Genomic DNA, 25,706 nt, shown 5'->3' on the forward strand with positions numbered 1-25,706 from the left:
CAATAGTTTTTTTGGATATGACACTAAAACTACAGGCAACAAAAGAAAAATAGGTGAATTGGCCTTCATCAAAGTGAAAAACTTTTGTGTATCCAATGGCACTATCAAGAGAGTGAATAGATAACTACAGAATGGAGAAAATACGTGTAAATCATGTACCTGATAAGGTATTAATATCCAAATATATTAAAAACTCATACAATTCAACAACAACAAAACAAAGCCAATTCAAAAAACGGGCAAAGGACTTGAATAAATATTTCTCAAAAGAAGATATGTAAGTGGCCAATAAGCACAGGAAGAGATGTTCAACATCTCTATTTATTAGGAAAATCCAAATAGAAATAAAGTGAGATACCCCTTCATACTCATTAGAAAGCTATTAGATGGCTATTAGAAAACAAAGGAAAACAACAACAAAACCTGCTAGATAACAGGTGTTGATGAGAAAGTGGAGAAATTGGAGCCCTTGTGCATTACTGTTGGGAATGTAAAATGGTACAACTGTTGTGGAAAACAGGATGGCAATTTTTCAAAAAGTTAAACATAGATTACTATGTGATCCAGCAATTTCATTTCTAGGTATATACCTGAAGAAATAGGAAACAGGGACTCAAAAGATTCTTGTACACCAATATTTGTAGCAGCGTTATTTACAATAGCCAAAAGTTGAAAACAACCCAAATGCCCACCAACAGATGACTAGATAAACAAATTGTGGTACATACATGCAGTGGAATAGTATCCAGCCTTAAAAAAGAAAGGAAACTCAGATACATGCCATAACATCTTGAGAACATTATGCTAAGTCAAATAAACTAGACACCAAAGGACAGATATGGTATGATCCCACTTATATGCGGTGCCTAGAACAGGCAAATTCATAGAGATAGAAAATAGTAGCTGGGGGTATAGCTACTATTTGTTTAATGAGTACTAAGTTTCAGTTTGAGATGACGACAAAGTTCTGGAAATGAGTAGTTGTGATATACAACATTGTGAATGTATTTAATGACATTAAATTGTATGAATAGTAAATTTTTGTTATGTATATTTTACCAAATGGAAAGAAAAATAAGATTGAATTAGAAGAGGAAAAGATTACAAATGGGAGCAGCAGTAAGAAATACCCTTATGCAGGAGCTAAAGGAAGAGATGATGATATTTGCATTAGAGTGAGGACAGTTGAATGAAGAAATAGGTTTCTGTGGGAGGGGGTGGGTGTGATTTGTAGGGATGGAATATCACCCATAGAGGTTGTGTTTTATTTCCCCTTTAAGCTAAAATAAAAGTCCCTCTTACTGTAAGGTATTGTACTTTGGGAAAATTCTGTAACTTTCTTTTGGCCCAGGGAGTTCTCATGACACTGTAGCTTCATTTCATGGGGCTAACTTTCACACCTACTTTGACTCACCATTTCCTTTGGCATACATATTATAGAGATTTCTGGGAATTCGTCATGTGTGCCTTTCTTTAAAAATGTGTAAAGAAACGTTTTGATTTTTAATATCAGGAGGCAAGTCACCATGTGATTATTCGGATTACAATGGCTCAAGTACTTATAGACATTTTTCCAATTTAGATAAAAAGTTTATTTGTTGTTAAGTTTCCTTAATTTACTTTATTATAGTCATTTATATATTTAATTTATACTTTTATCCCTTGGACAGCCCTTATAGCCTTGGTTTACCCATCTGGTGCCAGGAAAATCAGTTAGTATCTAGCATTAGTATTAAGGGTCTCTGACTATATGGCCTTATTTGCAAACAAATCCACGCAAGTTCTCGTTTATTTTTGAGAAGTCAAGTTAGCAGGAAAGATAAAGATTTTTACGTAGTATTTGCATTGTCAATTATCTGTTTAGAAGAGGTAGCATTATTTTGCATCATCAAAGAATGAAAAAACAGCTTCTATTTCTTATCAGCTCATCTCTCAGATTTTTATAAAGAAAATTACATTTGAAAGCCCACTGCAAAGTTTCCAGCAAATGGTCACAATTTCCTAGAGTGATAGCTTTTCTCTCTATGCCAAGAGAAAAGTCAGAGTGGATGTTGTGGAGGTTCATTTTGGAAAGTGTACTGCTTTCAAAGCTTGTTCATTAAAGCACAGAGAAATACTGTAATGGCTCCTGTGCGCAGATCGGACCCCGCTTTATGAAGCACAACAGCTGTGTTGGTATTACAGCGGGCGGCAATGCAGTGCTTAGGCGTGTGATTAACTGAGCTGAGGATCATGGGCTGTGGAGGTAGCGTCTGCAGGGCCGAGAGGCTGAGCCTACTGGGTACCATAACTAGTGACCAACCTCAGAAAAGAGGGCCAGATGTGTTAGCAGGGACCCCAGTCCACAGATACTGGGTTTCACCATAAAAAATACAATCCCTTTCAAAGTCAGTGAAAAGTAAGATGGGGAGGAGACAAGGTCATTTGAAAAAGATTTTATAGTCATTTTCTTTGTCACTTTTATAATAAAGCAATCTTCCTAACCTTTCTCGAGTTTATGGGGAAAATATTCTCCTACTCTTGTAAAAATAACAGTGGCAGTTGTAGTGAGCTCCCAATAAATGTTAACTCATGTGCCAAGAATTGTGATAAGGGTCAGTTATGGACTGAACTGTATTCCCTTAAGGTTGATACGTTGAAGCCTTAATGCCAAATGTGACTGTATTTGTAGATGAGACCTTTAAGGAGGTAATTAAGGCTAAATGATATCCTAAGGATGGGACTCTAATCCAAAGGACTGGTATCCTTAGAAGGAGAGAAATAAATATCGGATGTCTCTGTCGTCTCTGTCTCTGTCTCTCTCTCTCTCTCTCTCCCTCCCCCCCACTCCCACTCTCCCCCTCTCTCCCTTTCTCCCCCTCCCCCTCTCCCCCTCTCTCCCCCTCCCCCTCCCTCTCCCTCCCTCTCCATGTACAAGGGTAGCTGTTTACAAGCCAGGAAGAGAGGCACTCTTACTCGCTCACACTCTTGCTCACTCGCTCTCTCTCCCTCTCTTTCCCTCTCTCTCCCTCTCTCTTCCTCTCTTTCCCTCTCCTTCTCTCTCCCTCTCTCTCTCCCTCCCTCCCTCCATGTACAAGGGTAGCTGTTTACAAGCCAGGAAGAGAGGCTTCATCAGACATCAACTCTGATGGCACCTCAATCATGGACTTCTGGCCACTAGAACTTTGAGAAAATAAATTTCTGTTGTTTCAGCCACCCAGTCAGTCTGCGGTATTTTGTTACAGCAGCCCAAGCAAATGAATGCAGGATCCTATAAAACTTGTCTAATCCTCATAGCAAACTTATGAGGCAGGTGTGTGTTTTTTTTTTTTTAAGATAAGGACCTTCAGATGCTCAGATAGGCTAGGTAAATTAATAAGCATGCAGTTCTTGCACCTGGACGGCTCCTACTCTGAAACATTGTGAGTCACAGTTTTCACCAAAGAAAATAGAGACCTTATTTTCTTGCATTAAATGGCTTGTTTTCTGTCATGATGCTGGAGGTGGTGTTTTACCTTCCCTCTCTCACCATCACCCAGCAAGGCAGCCAGTACAGGGTAGGTCCTCATAACTTTATTGAATGCAAGATGTAGAGGCACTAAAAATAAAAGTGAATGTGGAGTGATTTAGATCATCAACCATTTAATTGTATTGATTTAATAATTATTTCCTTCTGCTTAAAACATTGCCAAGATAGAAAATTTGGCTGCATATCATGAGTAATTGACTAAATATATCCTCAGGAGAAAATATGATTCTTCAGCAATTCATTATGAAGAAAAAGATACAAATAAAAGATAAAAGAGACAACCACTGCTGATGGTTTTAGGTAGGAAAGTGGCCATTGGTATATTCCTCAACTAAGAAAAGGAAACTCATCTATATCGACAACATGTTCTGGGGTAGTTGTATTCACTTAACTCTAGAATTGAGCTGTAGAATTCAGAAATCCTTTGGTCCAAGTTATTAGGTATTTTTTACTTCCTGGTGACTGACAGTAGTGGATCCTAAAGCCTTGGAAATAAACCATTCTCCAGGATACATTGTTCTATTTCTTCCTTCTTAAAGAGGGTTGGCCATTCCCTAAAGAGGAGGTAAAAGAGTCTATTCTATGCCCTTCTTCTCAGTTCTGGAAGAAATTTTTCTCAAGTCAAAAGCATATGTACATGCCTGTTGTTTTCCTTTGAAATACTGTCACTGAAGGAGATAAATTATTCTCATCTCCTTAGACATTGGTAAAAGATGAGAGAGCTACACACGTTAAAAAGAATTTTCAGTCTTTAAGACCAAATTCACTGAGGTCTCCCTGTTTCCCAGCACATGGTCCTATATTATCACATGATATATGTGTTAGTCTGTTTTCACACTGCTATAAGGAACAGCCTGAGACTGGGTAATTTATAAAGGAACGAATTTTAATTAATTCATAGTTCAGCATGGTTGGGGAGGCCTCAGGAAACTTACAACCATGGTAGAAGGCAAAGGGGAAGCAAGGCATCTTCTTTACAAGGTTGCAGGAAGGAGAAGTGGCAAATGAAGGGGGAAATGCCCTTTATTAAACCATTAGATCTCTTGAGAACTCACTCACCATTACTAGAACAACATGGGGGAAACTGCCCCCATGATTTAGTTACCTCCACCGGCCTCTCCCTTGACACATGGGAATTGTGGGGATTGTGGGAATTACAATTCAAGATGAGATTTGGGTGGGGAAACAAAGCCTAACCATATCAATAGGTGACCACTTAGAGTTGTTTAATGAAAAGAGGAACTCTAAAGTAATTTTTGGTCCTAGGTAAACTGGACTTCAGAAATCCTGATATATGACCATGCAAAATGAACAAACACGAATCATCTTTTAGATGTTGACTCTATTGCACTTATGTGTTTTGTTTAAGTAAATGAACAAAAAGCCTCTCCCACCTCCAGAGAGAGGCTATAGCCAGGGAACCTTAAGCATGAATATTAAGCTATAAATTATCAAAGGAAGCATATTTACATATCTAATAAAACAACAGGATCCACCTTATTGAATCATAATGCAACATGAGTTTTTCGGAATTCATTTCTTAAGGGGAGAGAAATCTCTTTCCTCACTTTTTCTTCCAATTAAAAGTCTCTTAATCCTTTCTCTGCCTTCAAAGTAATACTTGAGTTTTAGAATCCCAGAGCTGGAAGGGAGCCAAAAGGAAGCAGAATCCAACCCACTCGTTTTACAAATGAGGAAAACCTGATTAACTGATTTGTCCAAGGTCACATATCTATTAATGGCATGTTCAGGACTGAAACCCAGATATTCTGATTCCCAGGAAATCCGAACTTTGCTTCCAGGCTTGTAAAGGTGTAATTGCCTCCATCATCTGAAATTGAGATATGCCTAATACTGCTGGGTTCAGTCTCTTCTCAAGATGGATGTGTAATTGTCTAAGCATCATCTGTTATTCTGCCAAAGATTCAACACAGTACTCAGTGGGAAACCAGTTCTAATTTAAGTCAGAGCAAACGATGTGTTTTTTTTTTCTCTTGCAGGGCATGACAAGTTTCAGAAATAATGAGCTCTACTCACTGGACTTCTCTTTGGCTTTGTATTGTACATTAGAATCATTCTTACTAATATCCTCTAAGGAGCTGAAGGGTTACATGAGCTTTTAGAGCCATGTTTTATTATTAGGATCATTCATACCAGTTATGCATAAAAATATACCAATAGAAATAGGAATTTGTAGTATTGTGTGGTGTGTTTAACTGAACGTGGAGTGGTGTACTGAGGTTTGAGATCATATTAAAGTGCAAGCCTTATTTTTATGTAAACCCTTTCTGGCCTGAGGCACTTTTCTCATTACAACCCTCCCTGCTGCAATCTCCTACCATAAAGGGAGTTTTTGCTCATTGAAAAATATCAAAAAGTAGATAGTTTATTAATGTCAACCATTTGAGCAGCCGGTTGAAATGGGTGGGTGGAAACAAACGCTCCTGCAAATTCTTCCATCCATGGAAAGAGGCACAGCCCCTTGTGTTATGTAAGCCCCACACTGCCACACAAATGCCACTACCCCTTCCTGAACACTTTCCCTTCTGTGTCTGCTGTGTGACCTCAATAATGTTTCTTGACCCTTTGGAGGTACAGACTCTATCCATCATCTGACAAAAGCCCGTGGACCTGTTCCTCCCAGCCCCAATGCACATGGTTAAACACACCCAATTTTGCTAAAACTTTAAGGGGGTCTTAATGACCCTCTGGAGTCTTTCAGGGGCCTTAAGAAATCCTTGTTAATGTTCTTTCTTTTTCTTATAATCCAGAACTTGTAAGCTGTGGGGAAATCATCTTTGATTTCTTATTTGAGGTTTAAACCATGAACATTGGTCGACATCTGACAACAACCCACAGCAAATGAAATAAATTTCTCATCAAACATTGTTTCGATGCACACTGCCTATATCATGCTAGACAACCTGGGAGTACCTGAGATACTCTTACACCGAAGCATACAGTTTAGGTGGGGACAAAGTGAAGCTAATATAAAACGGTTGATTGAGCACAAAATGGTAAGCCCCACTCTGCAGGGTTCAGAAGACAACGTAATCTCACAGGGTCAGAGCAATCAAGAAAAGTCTTTGCAAAGGTGGGAGGAAATAATCACTTGAAGCATAAATAAGCCTTAGGTAGGTGGAGGAAAGATATAAGGATGGGGAAGATACTTTGAGCAAGGGAGCAATGTATGAGCATCACTGTTGGAGAGAATATCAAATCAAATGAGCAAGAATGTGGACAGCAATGAGTGTATGTAGCAAATTTTTCCTATTAGTAAGCATCACCTGACAGATGTTCAAAGATGGTGGTTATATAGGTCTGCTTCTGCTGAGGAGGCATGATTATATAACCAATCACCCTAAACTGGCCCCAGTTTGGAATTACAAATATGTACGTCATTTATCGAATGACGTTATGTATTCTTAGCTAAAAGATATGTTCATTTGAACCTTTTTCTTCAATTCTTTTCAATTCAATGTTATTTTCTGGGTATCAGGAGACCCAATATGTCTTTAACTTCTGCTTCAATCTATCTTTTCTCTTTTTTATACTTTTTTCCCGTGATTAATAACAAAAGTTAGACTTCTGTGTATTCGTATGTATACACCAGTGCATTTGCATATCCATATACATGCATGTATGTGCAAAAATATTTGTTGATAAATAGGACAGGAGTCTGAAGGTCTTATTCTAAAGTGTTGGCAGCAGTTGCTTCTGAGGACTAGGATTGGAAGATGCTAATGGCAAGAAGGGAACATTATTTTTAGTCAACATACTTCTGTATGGTTTGAACTCTGTATAATAAGCAGATATTGCTTTTGTAATTAAAGAAAAAGAGAAAAAAGGGAAGAAATTAAATTTGACATCCCTAGAAGTAATATGAAGCCCTTTCATCCTTTTGAAGGTATGAAGAACAACAATTGTGCCTCCAGGGAAATTTATTTTATCAGAACCTGTATGATTTTTTAATCACGTAATGAAGCAGCTTGCCTTGGATTTCCAGTAGGCTTGCTTTGTTTAAATATGCAGATCTCTGCTAATAATTGACGGTAGCCGGAAGTGCTGTTTGTTAGACTGGCATCTCATGCCCACACTGGCATGCACATGTGCTGGTTGACGTTAGTTTCCCTCACTTTCTGTACAACTAGGACTTCTGCAGCTGATGTGCTGGTTTTTCCATAATCTCCCTTCTCCTCCATCCTGTGACCAGGATTGTGTTTCCCATACAGTGCCCTAGGGCCACAGGATGAGCTAAGAAACCATGACTTTTTTGTACCCGGCTGAGCTCCAACCTTCCTTGGGGTTCTAATTATTCTAACGTCGTACCCCAGAATTTGATGCAAGTTCTTGATTTGTTGTGAGCTAACTAGCTGCACAGAAACTGCCACTCGGTGTGTAGGGGGTGTAGCGTACCTACACACATAGATGGGAAGTACAAAAGGCTAATTCAAGTATTATGATCACAGACATTCATGGGAATAAATATTTTATGTTATTAACATCATGGTGCAAAACAGCAAGTAAATTGCAAGTCCAGTCTTTTGATGACGGTGTAAAATCACACATTTAATGAGAAACAAAAATGGTGAGAGTACACACAAACACTTCAAGATGCTGCATGAAGAAGGCAGGGATAGAGATGGTTTTTATTTTATCAATATTAAATTGCTTCATGAAGTAAAGAAAATATGGTGAGAAGAGACTAACCATATGCGTTTCAGGGTGAGTGTGATAACTGATAATAATGTAGTGGCAGCATGCAGAGTAGTCAAGAGCATGGCCTCTGGAGTTTCAAATTCTGACTCCTTCCCTTATGAGCTTTGTGACCTTGGTCAAGTTACTTAACCTCTCTGTGCTTGAGTTTCCATGTAGATAAAATGAAGTTAGTAGCAGTAACTATATTATGGAACTAAGAGGTTTAAAAGAGCTCATGTATACACAGCATTTAGAGTGGTGCCTGATATACAGAGGGTATAATAAGAAATAAAAGTTAGTAAATATAGGTAGCATATATTGAGTTCTTCCTGCTTGCCAGACACTGACCTGAGTGGGTTACAGGGTTCTAGTTTATTCCCTGGAGCCCTGTAAGAAGTCTTATGATTGTTCCCATTTCATAGATGAGGACAATAAAACTCAGAGAGATGGAGCAGTGTGCCCAGGATGGCTGTAGAAGCAGGATTTAAATATGAGCAATCAGGTCCCAGAGCCCCTGCTTCCAACTATTATCATCTACCGAGACAGGAAGGAAGGAGTTGAGGAAATTTCACCCAAGCCAAGCATCTAGTCCATGGTTTAAATTATTGTAGGTTTTATGGGTGTGGGGTTTCCTTTTGGGGGTGATGAAAAAGTTCTGTAACTAGGTAGTGGTGATGGTTGCACAAAAATGTGAATGTACTTCATGCCACTGAATGGCACATTTGAAAATGCTTAAAATGGTAAATGTTATGTTATGTGTATTTTACCACAGTAATAAGAAATAATTGTAAGTACAAGGACAAGTAGTCCCTTCCTAAAGAATTATATTATATGTAGACTGTTAATCTTTGTAGCCAACTGCTGCAACCAGGGTGCACTAAGATAACAGCCCATTTTCTTCTTGACGTTGGCCTCTCTTTCTGAAACAGGTATTCTCCTAGATTTATTTTTTAAAGTATTCGATGCAGATCCTGGGTGTGATTAAATCTCCCTGTGGCAAACACAGAGCAACTGTCCCTCCTATAAGTTGAGAGGTGTAATTGTATTTTCTTCCCGGATGATAAACTTCCTTGCATATTTTAAATGCTAAAGTGAGGAGCAGAAAAGCAGAGAGTCCAGGAGGGATTTTGTTTTTAGTGAGTAATAATTTTACAAGATTAAGGCAATGTGAAGTGAAATGAAATTAAGGAGAAATACTAAGAAATATAAACTAAGCATAATTTGTCTTTAATTTTGGTGTTTATTGAAGTCTTTGAAGAGCGCATTGACTAGTTGCTGGATTAACAAATTTTGTTTTTGGAATTATTCATAGTTGCTTAGCACTGAAGCTTTAGAAAAATTTAATCCTTTAGTGAAAAGGGGCTAACAATCGACAGTATGCTGTGGTCATGTTGATTTAATTATCAAACAGAACAAAATTGTTGATTACTTAATGATTAATATTAACAAAGAGATATTAAGGGCAGTCTTGGCTGGGGATTGAGTCTTTAAAAGCTAGTTTGTTTTGTTTTGTTTGAAAATGTTTAACCCAAAAACTTGGATAACAGGCTGAATCATGGAATCATGGAATTTACATCTACAGTATGAATCACAACATTTTAAGAGAGAGATGTGTGCCCTGTTTCTTTATTTTGGCCATGAAGATGAGGGTGAAGGTATCTGTTTTATTTAAAGAACTGGTGTTATTCACAAATACCTTGAGATAGTTAAAAGAAATTCCATTTCATGATAAACTAATGCAAATGGAGTGTGTAAAAATAGATTTGGATATATTATCTAAAGTGTGTGGTACTTTTACTGACAAAAGAAAAGGTCAAAACAATGAAACAGACTCTTGTTGCTACACATGCCTGGTCATGGAGCCTCAGGCTTCAGCTAACCCTCCAGGAAAGTGGATACCAGATCCTCACTCTCACCCTCCAAACTGTATTTTATTCCTTAATAACTTAACAGAGGAAACTAATGGGATGATGTTATCAGCTACTCCATTCTCTGGTTTCAAGTAACTGTTTGGTACCTGGGAGACATGATACTGCTTTTGTTGAATTTTAAAATGGTGGGTTGGCTGGAGATGCCAGGTCCCAAGGATTTCAGGTCATACCATCCTACCCTATAAAGATCAAGCCAAGAATATATAGATGTTCTCATTTTAAAGACTTGGTGTTATTTATAGCATTTCTTCTTATAACATTTGGTTAGGTCAATTTGCTAATTTTAGAAATGGGGAATAGTGAAGCTAAGCATTTAACTTTTTTTCAGTGAAGGATTTGAAATAAGGTTCTTTAGAGACTTTTGTTGTTGCTTTTGTTATATTTAGCCTAGTAGACTTAGAAACATGAAAACCTTAATTTTGTATAATAAAGTTGATTTGTATCCTAAAAAAAGAAGTACCCTGGCACTGCCTTCATAAATTAAGCATCATAGTTTTTATAGCTTGTGAAAGAGAAAATGAGCTTGTGCAAAGGTGAGCTCCAGAGGACAATTTCTTGAGAATATTATGTGGCTTCCTCCGTCATGTCTCCTTTTCCTGAAGCTGCCATTAATTTCATAAGTGAAGAAGTGAAGTACATAGGGAAGTATGGAAGGGTTCCAGGCCAGATTTTAATAATTGTTTTATTATATTTTCTAGTTTTGTGAGAGGAAGACATGATGGCAGGTCTAGCTGTCAAGCTGCTTGGATGGCCTTGGAGTCAGGTAAATGCCAAATGACCTTTCTTTACATTTACTGATGGGGAAACTGAGAATCCAGTCCTCCTAAGACTGGAGGTTGTAGGTTCAGTCTGGACTGTAGGTTCAGTCCAGCTGAAGAGTGGTTACTATTTTATTTATTGTGAAAAACATACATGAGAAGCTGAGTTATTATTTTTACTTACTTGGTTTCATTCATTCCCAAGATGATAAATGTTCTGTTTATGGAATAAGATTTTATGCTTTTGGAGGTTTGAATCATTGACTCCTAAGTGTTGCAAGATGCATTGCCTCTCAAAATTTCCCTGATATTAGTGTGATCTGGATCTTAATCTGACAGTCTGGAATGGTTACATTGGTCGAAGATGCCAATCTCTGCTGGAAACATGGTACCATAAGCCCTAGTCTGTCATTAGTCATGCCTTGGTGATATTAGGACTTGTGATTTCTATTCAAATAGTGTAAGATACATAGGCAGCAGAATTTTACTGCATCTTTTATCATAGATATTGGGAATGGTGTTCATTAAAAGGTAAAATATGTCACATCTTTAGTCCTGCCTTCTGTCTTGGTAAAGGATATTTGGTTTTTAAAGATTCTCTCCTGATCCCAAAGCATTTTGCCAGTGTTAATATGGAATAAAATGTTTCTTATTAAGGTAGGATGGAGAGACCTCTTAGGCAAAAATCTTGAAAGATGAAAAAGAAGAGAGGAATATGTCTTATCCAAGAAAGCAGAACTATGTCCTAGGGCTAAATCTGGGCTGTCTTTTCCTGCTCTGGGTTTTTGTTATCATTACTTTGGGATAAGAGGTTAAGACCTGGGTATAAAGCGATTGTTTAGTTTTCTTCAAGGGACTGCAGTGGACGTTCAAAAACTTATTTCTTTGTGAGCCCTAGGTCCTTTATTTGTGGTCTCAGTGCCTTGGATATTTCTGTTGCTCTTTTGAGAAAAAGTTCTTCTATTAAAAAAGTGTTTAGTTGCCAAGGTCGGTGGATTGCTTGAGTCCAGGAGTTGTAGACCAGCCTGGGCAACATAGTGAGACTCCATCTCTTTTAGATTTTTTTAAATTAAAAAAAAGTAATTAGTTTGACTCTCCCCTCAAACAATCACACAAGTGCTTTTGTTTGAGTTAGCCACCCCACTTCAGTATACAACACAAGTGTTTTATGCAACTTTCCCATTTTGTCACATAGGATATTAAGAAGGCTTGTACTTAAGGGCCAAGATTTAATCAAGTGATTTTTTAAAACACACTCACCAAAGATTTTTTTAAAATGCAACCTCCTCCTCCTCCTTCCCCTCCCTCCCTCCCTCCCTCCCTCTCTCTCTCTCTGCGTGTGTGTGTGTGTGTGTGTGTGTGTGTGTGCGATTACCTTGATCTGTGCTAAGCCACTTAGCAGTTTTACCACGGTTACTTTAGCATCAAAATGTAAAGGCCAACAAAGTGAAAAAGGCAATAATTTCTTAGGTTTATCATGACAATTGTTTTTTGACTTATTGGTTTCCCTAAAGGCCTCCTTGGACTCTGTTTCCCAACCTCTGGCAGGGTTCTGTGGGCCATAATTCGAGAATGGGTCTAGAATAATGCTTTGTTCTGGACAGCAATCCTTTATGAAGTTTTTTTTTTAACCTTCTTATTTTCTTTTGTTATTAACTCTAAACTTAACTAAGTCATCAGCGGTCCTTTGACTCCCATCCTAAGTGCTTTATCTGTATGAAATATTTATCTCTAAGTGAATTGCTCAGCAGACATTCACACTGAAAAATAAGTTAAGACAGAGATTTTCTGAGGAGAAAAATATTAAAGCGCATTGATCCAAACCTTTAGTGACTGGGTAATACTACTGTGATCTAATCACGGTGGCAGAATGTTCCTCAAACGTCGAAACGAACAGCTCCATAATTTTCACACTGTGCTGTGTGACAGATGGCAAAAACCGTTTTGATTTTCCCCAATATCCGAGGAGCAGCAAGCAGAGCCTGTGCCTCCCACTTTGCTCTCTGTCTTTGTCATCTCCAGTCGGCCTGACAGCACACCGATTTCTACCTCTGTGATCTGTTCTTTGGATGACGATGTTTTCAATAACTATTTAGTATAAAAATAAATTGTGCGGGTCCCATCAAATAAACTAATTAAGGCTTAGAAAGTGTCAAACTCCAAAAGCCGGGAGAAACAGATGAGGTACTGAGTATGAGAGTCACACAGACCTGACAACTAATGTGTTACCACAGCAACAGGAGAATCAATATCCCTCAACTGGGCAGATAGTTGACAGTAATTTTTGCTGGGTCAGAGAACTGGGGAGAGTGAAAACCACCTTCTGCTATGCAAATAATTGCTGTCTCCTTTATAAGCAAAAAGCTTCTGAAGGATTTGTGATCAAATTCTGACCAAGTCTAGTAGAAGCTGATACTCACGGTCCTGGAGAAGGCGCTCACCATGTAAAAGGGAAGCGATTGAGTCTGTATTTTCTGTGATGCATTCATTACCTTTTTTAAAATCAGGGGTAAAGACATGTGTTTCTTATGTTGTAAAATGAGTGCCTAATATATGACTGAAAGCTGGCTCATTTGATCTTTTTCTCCTGTTTATGATTAACCATAAGAATTTCTGTGTATGATCTTCAGGACTGTCTTGTCACATAGGAAATTAGTATCATCCTGCATGTGGTGGTCACATATACTTTGAACACCCAGTCATGGCTACCAGAGAGATTGGGTTAAACCTTGCTTTTGTGCTTTGTGGAAGTTTGTCGTTTAGCAGAAAGGAAACCTCGACGTTAGCATCTGTTTTTCCAAACATACTTCTCAGGCACAGCATATTCCAGAGCCGGTGGATATATAATAATACCTGATTCAGCAGAACAAGAGATTTAATATCAAACTCATTTAAAGAAAAATGATGCTTTCTGCAGTGCATAATAGAATGGATGATAAATTGCAAAATAAAGAATAAAAATATTGTTATTCTCTATCAGGACTCCTTACTCTGAGAGTCCATATGTCCCTTTCTCCCTTCCTCCTTCTCTCTCTCTTCTTTTGCTCTTCCTTCCTTCCTCTCTCTGTCTCTCTCCCTCCCTCTCCTTTCTTTTCTTTCCTTCCTTTTATTTCTTTCCGTCTTTCTTTCTTCCAACATAAACTTAATGAAACCGTTTTGAAACACTGACTAAAAGTCAGTATACAACTTAGTTGAATAAAGTTCCATAACAGCTTTTTTGGTAATGGTTCTCGATGGTCCTCTCTTACTAAGTGCCATGATATGATATATTGAAATTAAAATATGGGCATGCAATTTTAACACAAGGGCATTAACGGAAATGTCATTCCTAACAAATGAGGCATTGGGAAATCTGCCCTGTAACCAGAGAACCATGCTCATTTTTGCCTTTTGCTATAACTTATAAAAACAAACCTCATGATGTAAATGCCTGTGGGTTAGATTTCCAGTTGAGAGGTAGGCGACAGGCTTCAGTGGGGGAATGGGGAGAGGCAGTTTTTGTTTGTTTGTTTCAGACAAAGGATTCCTGGCCTGGGGCGGTCCAGCTGCGGCTGCTGTCAATATTGAGGCAATGAGACTATTTTTCTAACTAGATCAAAACAGAAAATTCTGCCTGCGATTCATTATATCAGAATGGTGGAGGAGGGAGAGGGTAAAGGGAGGAAGGAAGGGAGAGAGAGGAAGGAGGGACGAAGAAAGGAAAAGCAAGATTGTTAATTCTCCTGAAAATTATTTGCAGGGTTGCCACTTTCAAATTAGAATAAACTCTATCTGGGTCTGTTTGCAAGATAGGAGCCTAAAGGAATGCGAAAATAGTGCAATGAGTCTCTGCTGTAGAAGTGAGAGGAGGTGGTGGGACCTGGGTTTTTTGAGAGAGAGAACTGCAAACCTCAAGTGTGACTGAATTCAAATCAGGCTTACAAGGCGTGCTTGGTTTCTTATTTGCTGATTATATCGTGTTCTGTTTTTTCCTCCCTTGGTATTTTCATGATGGTATTGTTTTGAGAACAAGACTTTGGGGTCAACTAGTTGGCTGTTCCTGTTGGTATCTGGGTAAAAGTAACCCTGGCCAGCGTTGGTTTTTTGTTGTTGTTGTTGTTTTTTCTTTCTTTCTTTCTTTTTTTCTCCTGTACTCTCATTCTAGCCCTCTTTGGTGCTTGGACAGGTTAGGATCTGAGCCTTCCCTGGGCCTGTGGCGCTCCCGGTCTGTTGATACTGACTCATCGCTTGGGCTCCTCTCTCTGGGTAACTTGAGTATATTGGGGGAGGGTGGTGGGGGTGAAGTCCTTTTTTTCTACAACCTGCCTTTTCCCACACATTCACTTTTACCTTTTCAGTGGAGAACATCGGCACAATAGATGGGGAAAAAATAAGAAAAATAAATAAACCTGAGTTACTGAACAGAATGGCTCTTGGTATTTACTTGTGTTCAGGAAATATTTGCCGAGTGCCTTCTCCACGGCTGTGCCAGGCCCCTGGAGATGAACATATCGAGCTGGCAGGCACAGCCTGTACCCTCAAAGGTCACAGCCGTTGAATCCATGAGAAGACACTGATCCTGGCATTTTGATATTTTGCTTAAATGTACACTTGGAATGTAGCTTAAGTTATTGCTTATTTTATGGGATGTAGCTTAAGTTATTGCTTATTTTATTCTTTTTTAAGATGTTTGAGTGTTGTGTGTATGCAACTATCATGTAGAAAAATGTTAACTTATTGCATTGGAAATATGGCCTAAATTATCTGGTTTTATAACATATCCAATATGTTACATATACTACCCAGGAGAAGTATTATTAAGGTTAAGAATAGTAATTTCTAGGTTGTATGGGCATGGTCAAGTGGTCAAGTAGCTCACAAAATTACCAAACTCGGGCTCAGGGTAGCTCCTCCTCTTTGAGTCAGATTAGCATTTTGGGAATCGTTGTGTATCTTTCTCAGGGTTAAGAGGATTGTCCTAAATCTGCATTCTCCAATATAGCAGCTAATGTCTACATGTGGCTGTTTAAATTTTAATTTAAATGAATGAAAATGTAATTGAATTTAAAATTTAGTTCTTCATTTGTACTAGCCACATTTCAAGTGTTCAGGAGCCACCTATGGATAGTGACTACCATATTGAGCAGCATATAATATGGGACATTTCCATCATTCCAGAAAGTTCTATTAGACAGTGCTGTTCTAGGATACCTTCATTTTTTCAGCCAATCTTTCCTGGGCCTCTGCTATGTGCTAGGTATTGTCCTGGTGAAACTAAGACATAGTCCCTGCCTCTGTGGGTATTTGGCCCAGTGTAGAAGCAGATATTTATAGATAAGACAAGCAGAGGATGTGGTATCATCCATGCAGGACAACAGCGGGTTGCTGAGATATGCTGTAGGACAGATAAGCTGCTTAGATTGGATGGGGAGGAAGGGCTCTTCTGAGGAGCTGACTTTGAGCTAAACTCTGAGGCATGAGGAGGAGCCAGGCCTGTGAAAGCCAGAAAAATATTGTTTGGGGCACAAGGAACAGCAGAGGCAAAGCCACTGAAGTGGGAAAGAGCTGAGCTTTTTCATAGCCCCTCCTCAGGCACAGAACTCTGAGGGCTGTGGAGGAGTGGTGGCAACTGAGAGACTGGCATTCCTTCACCCCAGTCACTGCCACGCCACCCTGCCCAGGATGCTCTGCTTTCTTTGCAATTGGACTCTCTTCCAACTCATGTTATAACATTTTCTCAGCTGTGACACTAGGCCTGTCCCCTGGCCTCAGAATGAAGCTAAGAGAAGCTGAAAAGAATACATTCAGCATCTATGAAAGGTACTTATGTTTCAGGGACCTGGTACACTCTATCTGATTGTGGTTAACTGTGGGCTGTGGAGGCTTCTCGTGCTCATAATTGTGATTGTCTTTCTTTGCAACACTTGTTCCCATTCCAGGCCTCACTGAAGCCTCTCTAGGAAGCTGGATGTCCATTCCAGAGCCATTTCCTGGTCTCTCAGCAGAGCTTTAAGAGCTCTGCTTGGCTGAATTCATCTCCCAGATTCAAGGCACTGAGGCCTTTGACTCTGGAAAGAGTTCACACCTCCTACAGGCTGTCCTCCCAGAATTCTCAGAAGCCTGCTCTGGAGAGCTCCTTCCCCTCTGGCAGGTGCAGCAGGCCATAGCTCACATTGGCACTGAACAATGGCCTTTGTGTAGATCTCCCTGTGATCTCCAGAAACCCTGATCCAGCTCTTAGGGAAGGGGAAGCAACAAGACTTAGCAAAATCCCTGCTGCATCCATCTCATACAGATAATCAATAACAGCAATCCTTGGAAAATGAGGCTTAAGCAATTAAATCCTTTTCTCTTTTTCAATGAGAGCAGTCTAATAACTGGGGCTTTGACTGTTGCTTCCTGAGGAAACCGTGCAGTGGTGAAATTAATGATGCATTAAAACAGGTACATAAAAATGTCACAGTGTTGAAGACAGAGCAAACAGGAAGGTCCTTCAGAAAAAGGTCCCCAGTTATCAGAAAAGTTATCTGAAAATGAAACCCTAACCGAGCAAGAAAATACTCCCTGAGCATCCCGTGAAGATGAGTCTTTCTCACTGTTCTTTTCTGCATCCCACATGCATGATGTAAATGTAACTAAAAAGCATGCAAAAGCAAAGAGTGTTTTTGCAAGTGATTGATGGATTGTGTTGCCTTCTATGTTATATGTCTCTAACAGACAAATGTATCATTTGTATTTAGGTTTACTCTCTTGTTTATATCAAATATAATTTTCAATGGGAGAGAGTTAATCAAATAACCTTCTGAAATGGTGTTTTGTGATACGGAAAACAAATGTTATTTAAGGAGATGATTCCTTCCTTCTTAAAAGAACATCACATAACCACAAAATAAGTCTCTCTGTGATTACACTGACAGCACTGTGGGTGACATTGTTGGGGGCTGGGTGTGGTCAATCTGATGAAACTCCAGTCATTTCACAAGCTGATGTTGGCTGACAGGTCTTCAGGCCAGAATTTACAATTCTACAAATATTTAAGATGCTTCATTAGTAGAATACAGGGAAGACAGGTATAGAAAGGAACTATGTCATGGATGGGTTTTATTTTTCTAGTAGCTTTGTTGAAATGTGGAGAAGATGATAGATGGGAAAGCTAGTCAAGACAATTTGTTTGGATTTGGCATTCTTTATAAGGGAAGCCTGTGTGTGTGTGTGTGTGTGTGTGCACGCACACACACAGGCATGCGTGTGTAACAAGGGTGTTCATTACTTGAGAACTAAAGGGTTCAGCTACCTATAAACAGAGGCAACATGTCCCCAAGGGAAGTGAACTCTGCAGCCAGTTGCTTCGTCTATGTGAAACCAATTATTTTTCCCTTCAATTTGATTGATTTTTTTATTGGACTGGATTGTATCATATTTGCCTTAATAAACAGGAGCTCATAACAATGCATTTAAAATCTGTAGTGATATACTCACCACCTATATTTACTTTGTAAATATGTGAAAAAATCTACAGTTATGAGATTAATGACACGGAAGAGTCTAGCAGGAGTATGTTTTTATTTTGAATAGACCAGGAAACTTTTATTTAAAGGTAATGTAAAATTAAAATGTATTGAGTGAAATCGTCTTCACCATGAGTCAACTTATTTATTGGGATGAAGATGGCTTCTCTGTGTTTCTTGAGGACATGTTTTCCTTTTGTATATACTTGAGTATTTAGAGGAGACTTGGCCCATAAGGAAATATGAAAACATAATATTACCTTTGTTCAGTAGTTAATAAAACCATCCAGGATTATTAATAATTTTATAGGTCCTATGACTTTTCATAAAAACATGAATGCTTCCTCTTTCACCACTCCAATCCCCAACCTTGGCAACTTTTTAGTTTTTAGTAATTCTCCTATAGAAATTTGAGAAGAAGTTGTATCTTCCTCTAAATGTGTCCTTATGTGGAAATTGGGACAAGCCATTGTAGATGTAATTGATTAAATTGAGGCCATACTTTAGCAGGGTGTGCCCAAATTCAATATGACTGGGTTCTTATGAGAAGAGAAAATTTAGACACACACACACATAAACACACACAGAGAATGCTATGTGAAGATGAAGGCAGAGATGAGGGTAAAGCTTCTACAAGCCACCAGCTTCTCTTCGCAGTCCTCAGAGGAAACCAACCCTGCCAACATCTTGATCTCAGACTTGTAGCCTCCAGAACTGTAGGACAACAAATTTCTGCTTAAGCACCCAGTTTGTGGCACTTTGTTACAGCAGCCCTAGTAAACTAATACAGACTGCAAATGGAAAAACACAAAACAATTAAATCACCACTGCTTTTCACCATTTTCACTTGGTGGTGGTGTGTTACCAGGGTAGAAAATGAATACTTACCAACTAACCAGGTGCTGGCAGTATTTGACTATTTACCAATGTCACCATAGAAAGGCAGAGTTATTAAAGGATCTGCAATCACTGGGTAATTCAGCTCTTGACATTGATGGATGGAACTTGGCTTTTCCTCTCTGCCAAAGCTGCTGACTGGATAAATGTTTTATTCATGAGGCCCAGGACAGGAAGGGATGCCAAAGGCTTAAGAATATTTTAAGAAACTCTGAGATGTCAGGCAAGTCATCAGGAGGTGTTAAGCAAGGAAGCTGAGGTGCTACATCGACCCAGCTGGACAATAAACCCCATGCAAAGGCTGGAAGCAGCAACAGTGGTCTTGGGAAGCCATTCAATTTTCTTTTCTTTTTTGTATCTTGTATGGATTCGCACCCATGGTCACAATTCAGAGAAGCAGGAGTTCTGACTGTGGTTTGAGGGTGTCCTTGTCTCACATAGAATCCAAGGTAATACCATTTAGAGTAGACTCATAGTCGTTGAAGTCCTGCCTACTCATGGATTGAGATTCCGAATCATTCTTCTGCATTGGCAACTGCCTCCGCTGAGGGAGTCATTGAAATGACAGCATGTAGCTTGAGCATCAAGTCTCATGAGGCTCATTAGCTACACATTTTCATTACCTGTTAACAAAATGATATTTCAAATTATTTAGCACAACAGATTATTTTATGCTGTGAGGAGAAAGGGCAATTTAAGTGTAGACCGGTTGCCAATGTGACTCGTTTTTCCTGTATAAAAAGAAAAGTATTTTATACAATAGTGGGTTCTAATAAAAAATGTTTGCACTGACTCAGGCATCCGTAATGATGGGAATTCTAGGTATAGGTAATGAATTATAATGAAAATGCTCCTTGATTCTCTATTATGGCCAGAGGATTTTAATTTTTTATAATAATAAACTTTTAAAATTACTTGGAATCACATAAAAGAACCAAGAATAAAGTGTGGCTGGTACATAGTTGTCAATCTAAATCTCTTTTAATTGCCAAGGAAACATGCACCTAAGTCCAAATGAGTCTTTCCAAATTATATAACTCGGCTAAAAATATACTGGGTTAAAATGAAGAATTAAAATATAAAACTCATCAGTGGATGAAAAACAGGCAAGTACTAGGTATCCCTTGTCCTTTATGTTTGGGGAGTTTCAGTGTTAAAGACCCTAAGAACTTTCCCTTGGGTCCTGGTTAGAAAAAAATAATCAAAGAGCAGAAACTGACAGTGACACCACTCTGAGACATGCTGTCAAGATACATCAAAATATGCCACTATATTCTCCCCTTTCTATCTGTCAAAGCCATTGATTATTTTCGATAAAGAAAACCAGTGACAGTTGCTGGAATTGTAGAATTCAGCAAACGAACTAGGTGATGCCTGTCACTCTCCTCTAAATAGACAAGAAGAAATTTACTCACTGCATCAGAAGCATATTTTTGGAAGCATATTTAAATATGGTTTCATAAAGGGTAAAAATAAAAGACAGAAAAATGAAATCTTTATTATACCCCAAGTCCCTTTTCCTAAGCTCATTGGAGTTTTCCATGAAACTGCTTATTTTATGTCCCTCTCTCAAGATAAAATAAAACAAAAATAAATTTAAAAAGCAATTTTAAGCCCTTTCCTACTTCTTGGTTAGGTAAGACATACTTGGGTACCTTAGAGTTTTCATATAATCAGTGACTGCCATGGCCTCCTGTAAGTGCAATTGCTGGTCACTTTGGTCACAGGAGTCATTAAAGGTTTGGGTTGTATGAGAACAATTGAGTAACTTGCTTATAATGTGATCATAAATTCGTTGGTCATCTGGTATCCCAAGAGGAACAGAATCCAAAAGAGGTTTATGGAAGCCATAAAGAATGATTAACACAGAGAAACTCTTGACAGTAGCAGTAGTACCCCACTTTCAGGGGCAACAGGGGTATGGCCCAGAATCTGGGAGTAGTGACATGACACAGGTGTGCAGGCTGAAGGTTAAGGGCAGTGTGATACAAGTCCACATCCCACCCACCTGGCTTCCATTTGTTCAAAGCCTAGCTTTTCAGGCCTTCCCTGTAATTCTTGATGAGTTCCCCAGAATTCTCTCCAAAAATTCCTATTCTGCTTCTATCAGCCAGAGTCTAGTTTTTGTTTTATCTTATTTTTTTTTCTCGCAACTAAGAAACCTGACTAATGAAATATGACTTCATTTTGCTTGCAAAACCTCAGAGGGCTCACAATATGCTCAGGTTAGAGCCAAGCTGTTAACTAGAACCTACCATATTAATATAGGGTGGCACTTGGTTGTTTTCCTCTGTATTGAGTTCTGTCACCCCAATGCACTCAGTCAACACTGGAGAAAAATGAAAGAAGTTTGTTCACTATAATACAAAATTCCTAGTAATAACAGCAGCAGATACGGCCAACATTTGAAGTCTTAGCTGTGCCAGGCACTGTGCTACAAGCGTACATCAATTTTTAAATTTAATCACCCCAACAATTCTAAGCCAAAAATACTGTTGTTACTATCATACCATTTATGCAGAAACTGAGGCACAGAGAGGTTATGTAATTTGCTAAGTGGGATATAGCTTGGAATTCATGATTCAGGTTTGAATAAAAGAGCTGTCTGACTCAGAACTTGTGATCCTAACCTTGCATATGCTTAATTGTTCTACTTCTGATTTTTTGAAAGCCATACGATTTCAAAATAGTCCTAACAAAACCTTAAGAGAAAATAAACCCGCAAGTTATTTTTACTGAATCATGCATAAGACAACTCCAGGAACAGGCCATAACTTCATAGGTTTAAGTATGAGTTTGAAAGGAGGCATATTGGCTTATCATTTTAATTCTTTTCATGATAAAAAAGAAGACAATGATCTTTGGAGGTGTGGGAGGACAGGATCAGGGAAACAGGGTATGATTTACAGTTTTTAAACACTTAGGTCTACAAATTATATTAGCTGTTGCCACCTAAAGTTATCTCTGCAGCCACCTAGGGCCATACTCTGAATATTAGTTTTTCTGAGATAAGTGCATTGGTTTCAAAAAAAAAAACAGACACTGGAGCTATTTGTTAGTACACTGTGCTTCCCTCCAACTTGCAAAACTCAGTGTCCCAAATCTACTGTTAGCCACATGCATGAGCAGCTGCATTTCAGAAGATATTTTTAATACATAAACAATAATTTTTCTACTTGAAATTCATAGTAATAAATCCTGCTTAAGAGTACGATTTAAAGCTCTTCAGAAAAAAAGATGCAAAGGATTAACAATGCTTACGTGGAGAATAAGTCTATTAAAACATACTGATTAGCATGCTCTGATGAGCATTTTCAAAGAATTTCCTAATGTTTGTTTAGGACAAATGCTATTTAGTTTATTTATAAAATGTTAAAACATGTTGTAAAATTAGAACATAGAACACCTGAAGATTTCCCATCCTCAAGCTAACCAAAAACTTTTTCTTAAAGTGCCCTTAAAAATATTAAGAAACAAATATCTTATGGAAATATCAAGAAAAGTTCCCTGGGGAAAAACCAGCTTTTAGTCTAAGAAAGACTAAATGCAGAATACACTTATTTCTGAAACATATGGTACACATATAGTTAAATGTACAAACTTATATGTCATATATAAAATGAAATATAGAAAACTGAAATATATCTATACATATACTTAATATGTGTAAATACATACATAATAAAATATTCTTCAAGTTAAAAATTAAATTGGTACAATTATAGTAGATTATAACTGGTTTATACTGTGGTTTGTTGCTTTTCTCTCGTTATAACTAGTTCTGCTCTTGGATCACATTACACCATTAAATCTTCTGATAATTCGAAAAAAGTATTGCTTCCAGCTGCTGCTGAAAAAACAAACTAAAGAGGCCTTCTAAACTGGTATGAAAAGAGCTATCAAACAGGCTCCATTAATAAGAATTCCCTTTTCTGCACTTGCATTTGCTTGTTGTTGTTTTAGATTTAGCAAAGGCAAATCCCTAAAAGGCTAATAGAATACAGCAGTAATCCATGATTATCACTAATACACAAATGCCAGACTTTGTGTGTGTTAACGAGAGCTGACTGATTTGCCTTCTGTGAGTGCTGTGACTTCAGTCTTGTATTTTTCGCTCTCGTCTCTGTTATGTGTTCCTTTATTGTGCATGGAAATTAGAAAGCTTTCTTTTCTACTTTTACCTGAAAGGAAAAAAAAAGTAAAGAATTTTCAATGTAAGTGTTTTAGACTTAAAGACATCAGGCTTGAAAGAAGGATGTTCATAAAAGAACTAAACCTTTGCATAATTGGACATAATTCTGTGGAATTTGTTATTCCAGATACGGTTAAAAAGTGAAGGTTCTGCAAAAAAGTTAGGTAAATACCTGGGAGATGGATCTACAATGAGATACTGAGAAACTTTGAGCTGTTTAGGTAACTTGACTTCGTGGATGCAAACGACACTCCTCATCAGAAAAAGAATAATTCACTGGGCAGGCAGACCGTTAGTCTGACTTGATTTTCCTTCGTTTATTCATAAAATATTTATTGAATGTCTACTATATGCCAGGCTTTGTGCTTGACAGTTAGTGTGTGATAAATGATACAGACATTTTCCCTGGCTGAATGGAGCTTATATTTGGTGGCTGAGAGTGATTATGATATTATGTGCTGAATGTAATAGCAGGGTAAGTAGAGAGTGCTGGTCTCAAGGATCTGGGAAAGTTTCCAGGAGGATGGAATTAAGCTGGGGTTTAAGGGAATAAGAAATCAGCAGGAAAAGTAAGGGGTGTGGCTACAAGTGTTCATTCTATACCAAGAGGGATCATGTGCAAGAGCTCGGAGATAAGAGAGACCCTGGGACAACCAAAGATGCAAAGAAGTTCCATACAACTGCACCTGGTTCAGGATTAATACACTAGACACTGTTTACGGTGAAGTAATGAGAACTGTGAAAACATACTGAGCCTAGCCTTTGCCCAAAAACAGAGGGCTTCCATAACCAATGACGGAGGGCAAAAACAAGCAAAAAGAGGCCAAGCAGCTAGGCTAGAGCCCAAGACCAAAGGAGAAACAGCATACATGTTAATGGCTAGAAGCTTCAAGGCAGACAAACTACACATCAAAGAGATGGATATACTGTAGTGGACTGGGGAAGGCCAGCAGTGATAGACAATGTTTTAGAAAATAGTGAAGACTGTTTTGAAGTAGCATCCATTCAGAAGTAGGTCTCAGCAGGCTGACATGGTCGATGATGATGAACATGGAACAAGTATTATTATTTTGAAGATGAATGGGGTTGAGTGTGGGTAAAATATGACTTTCCTTTACGAGGAAATTAGGTAGGTTTTATAGACGGCCTTTTGTCAGTTCTCCAAAAGTTTCTACTCCACATAAATTTAGGGGTCATGGTTAGATACCCATTATTGTCCCTTCTACATTAATAAAGGCTACTTATTTTTAGAAAGATAAGTTGTTTTAAAAAAATTAAATAAAACATTTCAACAATACTAACAGAATGGTGAATTACATAGCAAACACCCATGTGCCTTTTACCCAGCTTTATTAAATTTGATTTCTACCAAATGTGCATGAGGTATTTCTAAGAAATAAAACATTACAGATATGTTAAAATTCCGTGTATACCACTCTCTGATTCCATTTCCCTCTTGCCTTCCAGAGAGAAAAGTTATCCTGAATTTGGGGTTTATCATTTCTGTGTATATATATTTTTACTACTTATATATCCAGAAAGAATATAAAGAATTGGCATTTTAAAATAAATGTGTATAAATGACACTGTACTATATATGTATCATTCTGCATCTACTCAGCATTATGTTTTTGAGAGTTATCCATATTGACACAGGAAGCTCTAGTTGATATTTTTGAACTGATTAATAGTATATTATATCTTTAGTATATCATATTTTAAAGACATGTATGTTGCTGGATATTTACATTGTTTTATAAATTTTTGCCTTTACAAATAATGCTTATGCTTGAATGAATTTCTCATCTTGTGAAAATGAGAGAGTATAGGTTGGGTATGGGTTGGGTATCGGTAAGTAGACATGAAATTGGAATTGCTAGGTCACAGGAATCACCCATGTACAATTTTACTAAAACTTTACTGCTTTCCAAAGTGGTCTTATCAGTTTACACTCCCACCAGCTGCATACAGGGCTCATATTACTCCATATCTTTTTCAGCACGTAGTATTGACAGACATTTAAATTTGTGTCAATCTAATGAGTATGAAATGGTGCATCAGAGTCCAGCTGGAACACTCTCAGTCTTTCAACAGAGGAAATTTAACACAGACAATTGATTAGACAGATGATAGACTAGCTGAGAAACCAAACTAGATAGTGAAGCAACATTCACAATAGTAGAAGGCCACTCTCGATGGTACGGCTCCAGGACCAATGGAGGAGATGGTGTTAAC

This window comes from Pan troglodytes, chromosome 2 (assembly GCF_028858775.2).
Source record: "Pan troglodytes isolate AG18354 chromosome 2, NHGRI_mPanTro3-v2.0_pri, whole genome shotgun sequence".
In the NCBI taxonomy this organism is placed as follows: domain Eukaryota; kingdom Metazoa; phylum Chordata; class Mammalia; order Primates; family Hominidae; genus Pan; species Pan troglodytes.